The sequence below is a fragment of the Neofelis nebulosa genome, chromosome 9, assembly GCF_028018385.1.
Source record: "Neofelis nebulosa isolate mNeoNeb1 chromosome 9, mNeoNeb1.pri, whole genome shotgun sequence".
NCBI classification, from domain to species: Eukaryota; Metazoa; Chordata; class Mammalia; order Carnivora; family Felidae; genus Neofelis; species Neofelis nebulosa.
Window position 1 is genome coordinate 137,172,223 of NC_080790.1, and position 9,504 is coordinate 137,181,726.

The following is a 9,504-nucleotide window of genomic DNA, read 5'->3' on the forward strand; positions in this document are numbered from 1 at the left end:
AGGGGCCTGAGAGTGCTGAAAAACCCAGGGCTCGGGCAGGCTCTCAGGGCTGGGGGAGGCTGATGGGGCCCCCCCCAGGAAGCCTCGGCGAGAGAGGATTTCTCAGCCCCGCTGCCTCTGCACTGGGCTCCCGGAAGCGGGGCTGCAGCCGGGAGGAACCGCAGGCTGACGTCGCGTCCTTGGGCACGCACAGACCGTGGGCCTGGGGCCGGGAGGGCCGGGAGGGCCCCCCCACCCCCTTGGCCCAGGTTGGAGGCGGCTGGTGCAGCGACCGCCCCTCCTGTCCGGCCTGGGTCACGAGAACCCGCCTGACCCCCAGACACCCACACGCGTTTGCATCCGTCACTTCCCATTCCCGTGCCACCAAAAATAGGGGGAGCGGACCTAATTCAGAGAAGCAGTTGAAACAGAATGATATCATTGCCATTCAGGGAATGCTGATCGTTCAGTCATTCCAGAAAATCCCACCCCACCTCACTGCCCCACTTTAATTACCCACCCTCTGGCCAGGGCTGGCAGTGCTCCCAGGAGACCTTTCGTGCTCCCCCCACAGGCAGCGCAGCCTCCGCTCGGGCACAGCATGGCAGGATGCCCCAGTGCAACCCGTCTTCTTGCTCTGTGTGGGGACTCCCTCCCCAGACCCCCTTCCTCTGGCACCTCCCGAGGACCCTGTGTTTGCAGTCGGCCTGGAAGGGTCAACCTTGTCCCCTGGGGCACACTGGCGTGCCCCCTAAAACTCTCGGGCAGCCCCTGACGAGCACATCTGTGGCCCCAGCAGCCCCCTCCCCCGGTACATGCTTATGGAGTTTGAATTTGCTACGTGATTCTCTGCCCAGAGCCCCTGTTCAGGCTGTGTTCCCTGGTGAACCGATGTTCCGCATTTTTGTTTATTTGTTTGTTCTTTAACAAAAGGTTGTTTTGGTTTGAAATTCAGCAAAAACACACGCTGTATTCGGCTTCCTCTCCATTCAGAATTCAGTAAATTAGTTGTTTTCCAGTCTGCTTCGAGTCCTTGCCTCAAATGAGCCTCCAACAAGATAATGCATTTAAAAGCCCTTGGAAAAGTACCAGGCCCCACGCACATGTGACACATTGTCATCATGGGAGCGGTTCGCTCAGCCCTGCGCCCCTCACCCCCCAGAGCTCAGCTCTGGAGAACGCTGGCCAGGCGGGGGTCCCTGCACCCACCCCGTGGATAGGGCTCCGGAGGGGACGCCCCCGGGGCCCGGGCCTGCTCTCCCTCCTGACGGCCCCTGGTTCTCTCTTCCCATCTGGGGGGCAGGGGGACAGGACGTGAGGGCAGGAGCATCCGGGAAGCCAGTGCTCCCTCAAGACGTGGAACAGGTCCTTACAGACTTCCCACTGGGGGGCTGTTTTTGCTTGAGTTCCCACTGGGGTCCTGAGGGCTTTGGGGATGAGTCCAGGGAGGGAGCATTCTTCAGTCAGGAAAACAAAATGAAAAGTAAAACCCCCAGGTTGGAAAGCTCTGAGGCCTGATTTACATTCACCATGAGCACAGTGAGAACACTCACTGTGGGGGAGCCTCCGCCGCCTCGCCCTGCCCCCACCGGGCCGGGGGTGTAGGAGGCCTCCGCTCAGTCACAACTACAGGCCTCTTCTTAATGCGACGCTCTCCCTTTCTTCCGGCGGGGTTTCAGTGGATTTCCGCGGATTTTCTTCCAATGGATTTCTGCGGTGTCCCCCAGCGTGCTTGGTGCAGGGTGGTGAGGGACAGCTTCCTCATCCAGGGGTATCTATGCAGTGCCACCTGTATACAACCCCTGAAAAGCTCACCCCTCTCGTGGGAACCCTGCTCTGGGCCACGGTGGTTCCTAGCGGCCTCAAAGGGGGAGCCAGCCCTGAGGGAGGCTGGACGCAGACCACGCCCCCAGCACCCAGGGGGTTGGGGCTGAGTGAGGCAGGGTGCTGGAAGGATCCCGCAGGCCTACCTCAAATGCTCACTTTCTTGTACCAACCAGGGGGGCGTTCCTAGCAACGCCTGGAAGGGTTTCGTAAGCAGTGTGCCCAGCACACAGCAGGTTATCCTACGTCCACCCAGGGTGTGGGGTGTGGAAGCTAGTACCTGCTGGGAGGGGCTGGGGACCCTCCACCCAGGCGGCCCCTGCCCTGCACCTGATCGCTGCCTGCGGCCACACCTGTGTCTCCTTAGCGGCAGGCGAGAGGGCAGCTGGGGGCAGGCTCCCAGCTGCCGGAAGGAAGGCCGGTGGGCCGAGCTCAGCACGGGGAGGGGGCGGGCGCCCGAGGACGCACGGTGCCCACACGGGGCGGTGGGAGCCCGCCTTGTCACCACCCCACGCTTGTCACCAGTTGCCCTGGAAAGTGTGCTGGCAAGGTTCTGAGTGCAGGCAGGCCACAGAGAGCTTTTGTTTGGGGGTTTTTTGTTTTGTTTTGGTTTGGTTTTTTTGTTTTGGAGCTTTTCAGGGACCTGTTAAACTCGGTTCACATGTAATGGGCCTCAGGTCAGAAGGACCTGGTGAACACAGTCCTGGCAGCCTCCTGGGCCCCCGAGGAAGGGCCATTTCCTCCTGTGGATGCAAGACAGCGCAGTCCCATTTCCTCCCCAGCTCTGGTAAGAAAACTCACTATAAATAAACAGCCCACAGGCGGCAGTTGAACAGAGGGGACTATCCAGCAAGGGAGAGGGCTTGGGGAGAGGGCCAGCTGGGAAAACCTTTCTCAGAGAAATGAGATCTGAACTGAGATTGTAAGGATGAATGAGTTTTAAATGATGCGGAACATGGAAGAATAAAATCAGGCAGAGGGAGCTGCGTGCGTGCAAAGGCCCTGGGGTGGGAGCGGCCGTGGCAAGCTAGAGGCACAGAATCGAAGCCAGGTGGCTGGAAAGGAGAAACGGGTGCAGGGAGAGGCCGGGGTGGGTGGTGAGGTGGGGATGATGAGCAGAGCTGGGGTGCACACCATCACACCATCTTGCAGGACAATGGCGGGAGTGGTTTTTATTCCAAGAGCCGTGGGAGCCATTGAGGAGTTTGGAGCTGACAAGGGACAGGTTGAATCCATACCTTTCAGAGACCCTCTGTCTGGAGCTCAGCAGGGGCCTGCCCCCCAACACACACCCAACGGGGGACCTTCCTCCACACTCCGTTGTAGCTGGGGTAAATTCAAGCTGCAGTGAAGGAAGGCCCGAGCCTCTAAGGAGGGCCCGTGAGAGCAAACGCGGGAGGGGCTGCAGTTCCTAGGTCTCTGACCCCAAAGCCAAATCCACCTCTCGGTGGGTGCCTCCACATCCCCACCTCCCACAGTGCAGGGGAAGCCGTGGCCCTCTGCTGCTCCCTGCACCTGCTCTGGTCAGGTGACCGAATCGCCCTGGGCGTCAGCTGCATCGTCATCGGGGAAAGGAGAGCGCGGTACCCACATCCACCCCGCAGGGGGCTGTAGAGGAAAAACAGTGTTGGCGGTCACGGAAAGGCCCATGGAGAGCGAGTGTAAACTCTTGACGAGACTAAAACACGACTGTTGGGGAGGCACCGATGAGCGGCCAGCAGTAATGTAAGGGGTCAGGCCTTGAAAGAAGGGGCGCACGTGGGAGAGACGCATGCTTCGGCGACTCCCTCCCCGAGGATGCCCCAGCCCTGCACTCAGGGTGGCTGGAAGTCCCGCAGGGAGAGGGCCGGAGGGGGCGGGGGGGGAGCTCCGGGCTGCCGGGCAGAGGAACATCCTGGTGATGGGGGCCAGGGGGTGTCCTGCAGGGAAAGAAGCAAGGTCTGTGCTTAACATCCCCTTAAAGCTTGGCGTGATCGTTTCCAGCCACGATAGCGTAGAGGCCCTGGATTTGCCCTTCCGCCCTAAACAGGAAAAGCAGACATACGCAGAAAGCAGTGGGTTTTCAGACGCCAGGAAGCGGGCAGCACAAGAGCGTTCTCTCCAGGAGAACGGACGAGAATGCGGGGAGCCCTCCAGCTGCCCCAGCAGACGGCCCACAGGGACTTGCGGGCGGTCCAGGGAGCAGGAGTCCACTCCGAGCCCAGTGGTCCTCCTGGGTTGGAGGGAGAGAGTCAGACATGCAGGAAGGACCGGGTGCCAGAGCACTGGATGCTGGAAGGCAGGTCGCCACCCAGAGAGAAAGCCATCGGGAGCTCTGCAGGGGCTCCCGACTCTCCACTGAGTCCTGCCCTACCCACAGCCGGGGCAGAGGGTGCCACGAGGGCTCCCGTAAGAGGGGCCTCCCCCCAGCAGTCCCACCCTGGCCTCCGAGCCGGCGGGATGTGCACTGGGCGCTTGTGGACAGCTCGCCAGGGCCCGGGAGGCCGAACGGACAGAGGAAGCACGGCCGCAGAAGGCAAGAAGGAGGTGGCACCCTGGACCTAGCTGGGTACACCGCCTGCTAACACAGAAGGGCGGGAGGGGAGGCGAGGGAGAAAAGCAACATCCTCCAGGGCATCTTTGACGGGATCCAGTCTCCCCACGTAACAAAAACAAACAAAATGTCCAGGATGACAATCAGGATTACTCAGCATAGCAAGAACCAGGAAAATCTGACCAAGTCTCCAGGGAAAAGGCAATCAAGAGATGACATCCCTAAGGTGACCCAGATGTTGGAATTATTGGACAAAGACTCAGCAGCAGCTGCTCTAATTAGCCTTCACGAGGTAAAGCGGAACAGTCTTGAAATGAAGGGGAAAACCGGACATTCTGGCACAGAAAGACAAGCTCTAACAAAGAATCGCCAAATGTGATGTGGCCTCCTGGGCCGAACCTTGGGACGAAGAAAAGGACGTTCGTGTAAAAACTGGCGGAAGCCAAATAAAGTCTGGGGTGTAGTTAGCAGGAATGTACCAAAGTTGGCGGCTTACTTTTGGCAAACAGGCCACAGTACCTGGCAACGTAAGACACCAGCATTAGGGAAAACTGGGGGGAGGGGTATTTGGACACACTCGGTGTTTTTGAAGCCTTTCTGTAGATGTAAATATTGTTGAAAGAAAAGTTAATTTAAAACGAATCCGGGGGCGCCTGGGTGGCTCAGTTGGTTGAGTGTCTGACTTCGGCCCAGGTCGTGATTTCAGGGTTCACAATCACGGGTTTGAAATTCAGGGTTCACAGGTTCGAGCCCCGCGTTGGGTTCGGTGCTGACAGCTCGGAGCCTGGAGTCCGCTTCAGATTCTGTGTCTCCCTCTCTCTCTGCCCCTCCCCACTGCTCGTGCTCTTTCTGTCTCAAAAATAAACATTAAAAAAAAAAAAATGAATCCAATCAAAATTTTAGAGCAGGGAAACAAAGTATCTGATATAAAAAATTTCACAGGGGATGGCCTAATAGAATAAGAATGACAGGAAGTTTGGAAACAAGATTCACAGATCTTGTCTCATCCGAAGAACTGAGAGAAAAAAACAAAACCTGAGCGTCTTGGGGACTAATTGACACTCTCACTGTTGAAATCCCTGAAAGGGAAGAGATTGGTGCAGAAAAAAAAAATTGAACTACTTTGTTGAGGTATGATTGACACAGAAAAAGCTATAGATATTTAATGCATTGAATTATAGATGTATAATCTATAAATTACAAAAGATTATATTTTAAGTTATAAACTATAGATAATTGGTGTGTTTGGAGCGGAGAATACACCTGTGACGTCACTGTCACTATCAATGACGTCCTCCCCCTGCCACCTGTAAGTTTCCCCCGCTTTCTCTGTCCTCTCTTGTGGTGAGAGCACCTGATAAGATCCACCCTTTTAGCAAGTTTTTAAAAGTATACAATGTGGTATTTTCTAAACTTTTTTTTTTTAAGTTTATTTACTTTGAGAGAGAGAGAGAGGGAGGAGCAGAGAGAAAGGGAGAGAGAGAATCCCAAGCAGGCTCCGTGCTGTCAGCGCAGAGCCCGACTCAGGGCTCGATCCCACAAACCGTGAGATCATGACCTGAGCTGAAATCAGGAGTCAGACCCTTAACCGACTGAGCCACCCCGGCGCCTCTATGGTATTCTTCATCGTAGGCCCTATATATTATTGGGCATCTCCACAATGTCTTTATTTTGAATGGCCCCCAAATTTGTAGCTTCTACTGAAATCCAAAAAAAAATTTTTTGAAAGAATAATGGCCAAACTTTCCCAAATAGATCAAAAAACCTAAATTTCCAGGTTCAAGAGGCTTACAGAATTCCAAACAGGATACACTCAAAGAACCCCCCTACCACCCGCCCCCCCCCCACACACACACACATCAGAATGAAGTCACTGAAAACCAAAGATACAGAAAAATATTGAAGGTGGCCAGAGAAGAGGCATACGTTACATGGAGGGAAATAATGACTGAAGATTTCTCATCAGAAACAGTGGGGAAACAAAACAATATCTTTAAAAATAGGTGACTAAAGACCTGGCAACTGAGAATTGAAATCCAGCGAAGGCATTTTTCAAGAATGGAGGCAAAATAAAGACACACCCAGAAGAAAAACAACTTCGGAATTCATTCGCGGGGAGACCAGCTCTAAGAGAAATGCGGGAGAACGTTCCCCAGACAAGAAGAAAATGATACAGTGTAAGACTCACAGCATCAGCAATGAAGGAAGGGCAGCATTAGCAAAGGTGAATATTTGGGCAAATTGACTATTTTTTCTTTTTCCTCCGAAGCACTTTAAACTACATATGACATTAAAAAGCCACCGTGATGTTGGGAGAGTCAATGTCTGTAGATACAACGCACAGGACAGCTATGACAGAGAAGGCGAGGGGAGATAGCCTGGAGAAGGTAGAGGTTAATCTGTGAGTACATCTTACATGCAGTGGTGAAACATCAACTCTAAACAGACTGTGAAAAGTGAGGTATGTATACCCAAAGCAACAACTAAAAAGTAACAGAAAGAGAGCTAGCCAAAAGCCTAGACAAAAAATAAATGAAACAAAGTTTCATTTATTTTGTTGAAAACAAGTTTTCGAATATTTCAAAAGGCAGAAAAGGCAACATGGGGGGAAAATGAGAAAGGTAGGAAAATCATAAAATGTTAAGATCTGACTTCAACTACAGCAATATTTGCATTAAATGTGAATGATCTAAACACAGGGATTAAAAACAGACATGACCAGATTGGATCCAAAAAAAAAAAAAAGAGAGAGACCCAGTTAGATGCGGTCTATAAGAAATACACCTTAAATATAATTGTATAGGGACCGGCAAACTGGCCCATAGGCCACATGCAACCTATGCCCTGTTTTAAAGAATGGTTTTCACAAGTTTTAAGGGTTACAAAGGAGAGGAGGAGGAGGAAGAAACAGAAACCATAGCTCCCTCTCTCTCTGCCCCTCCCCGTTCATGCTCTGTCTCTCTCTGTCTCAAAAATAAATAAACGTTTAAAAAAAAATTAAAAAAAAAAAAGAAACCATAGGTGACCACAAAACCAAAAATATGTATTTACTGGCTCTTTATGGTAAAGGTTTGCGGGCTCATATTGATGGATTAAACATAAAGGAATGGAAAACAATATACCAAATTAATCCTAATCAAAATAAAGCAGAAGTGGCTACATTCATGTCAGAAAGAGAGGACTTCAAAGAAAACTACCAGGTCAAAATAAGGCTACTACGTGATGATAGAAGACTCCGTTTCCAAAGACCCAACAATCCCAAATATGGACGTCCCCAATGGCAGAGCCCCAAACCACGTGGGACAAAATCGGACTGAACTGAAAGAAGAAATAGACAACTCCACAATTATATTTGTGGACTTAATCGCTTCATTCTCAGTAATCAATGGCATAAGACAGAACATCAGCAAAAATATGAAAGATCTGGGTAACATATCGGTTTGGTCCAGTTGATAGTTCTAGACCGCTGCAGCCAAGAGTAACAGAATACTTATTCCGTCCAAGTGCAAATGGGGCATTTATTAAAATAAGTCATATTCTGGGTCATGAAAAAACTAACCTTAACTTAGTTTTAGGAATCCAAATGAAAAGGAATTAAAATATTCTCTGACCATAACGGACGTAAACTGGAAATCAATCAAAGATACCTGGAAAATCCACAAACGTTGGGAAATTGAACAACATACATCTAAATAACCCATGGATCACATAGGAAGTATCAAGGAAATAATCTAGGATCCCACTGTAGAAACTGGAAAAAGAGCAAATTAAACCCAAGGAAAGAAGGAAAGAAATAATATATGGGAGCAGAAACCCATATAATTAAAAATAGAAAAATAGAGGAAGTAAGTGAACCCAAAAGTTATTTGAAAAGATCAGTACACTTGATGACTTTCTAGACAATCTGACCAAAATAAAGATATAAATTGTAAATATCAAAAAAAAAAAAAAAAAGAAAGATGGCCTATCCCTGCAGGTACTACAGATATTAAAAAGATAATAAGGCGATCTCTCTATGCCATAAATTCAATTTAGAAGATGTGGACGAGTTAATTGAAAGACACAAAACACCAAAACTCATTCAAGAAGAAAGAGATAACCTGGATATGCCTATATCTATTAAAGAAATTGAATTTTTAGTGTAAAATCTTCCAACAGCAAAAACTCCGGGCCCAGCTTATTTCCAAGGCAAGTCCTCCTCATCGTTTCATGAAGTAATAATATCAGTTCTGCTGAAGCTCTTCCAGAGACTAGAAGAGGGGAGAACACTTTCCAGCTCATTTTATGAGGCCGGCATTACCTTGATGTACCTTGATGTACCTTGATGTTACAACCAAAGATATTAGAAGGAAACCAAAGATCGACACACCTCATGAACGTGTACACAGAAAGCATCAACAAAATATTGGTGAACCAAAAAAATACTGGTGAATCAAATCCAGCAACATACAAAATGGCAACGTGCGTCATTACCAAATGGGGTTTACTTGGTACGACACGGTACTTGACAAAGTTGAACATCCACTTACGATAAAGATTCTCTAAACGAGGAACAAAAGGGTCCTTCCTTAACCTGGTGAAGGGCACCTACAAAACAAAACGGCAGCTAATATTGCACTCGATGGTGAAAGACAGAGTTTCTGTCTTAGCGGATGAAGAGGGTCCTGAAGGTGGATGGCAATACCACTGAAAGTATGCACTTAAAAACGATTGCATGGTAAATTTTTTATTTGTGTGTTTTACCACAAATTTTTTTTTAAATGGGGGGAAAAAGTGCATTGTATAATCCCTGGTATGAACATTAAAAACAAAGCGTAGGGGTGCCTGGGTGGCTCAGTCGGTTGAGCGTCCGACTTCGGCTCAGGTCACGATCTCACAGTTTGCGAGTTTGAGCCCCGCGTCAGGCTGTGTGCTGACAGCTCGGAGCCTGGAGCCTGGAGCCTGCTTTAGATCCTGTGTCTCCTTCTCTCTCTCTCTCTCTCTCTCAATAAATAAATAAATAAATAAATAAATAAATAAATAAATGTAAAAAAAACACAAAGTGTAAAAGTGCATATTTTAAACAATAGCAAGGAACTGAAATGGACTATGAGAAATTAAAAAAAAAAATTTGTCAACCCAAGAGAAGGCAAAAAGCAGAGAAGGAAAAAAAAAAAAGACACATTAAA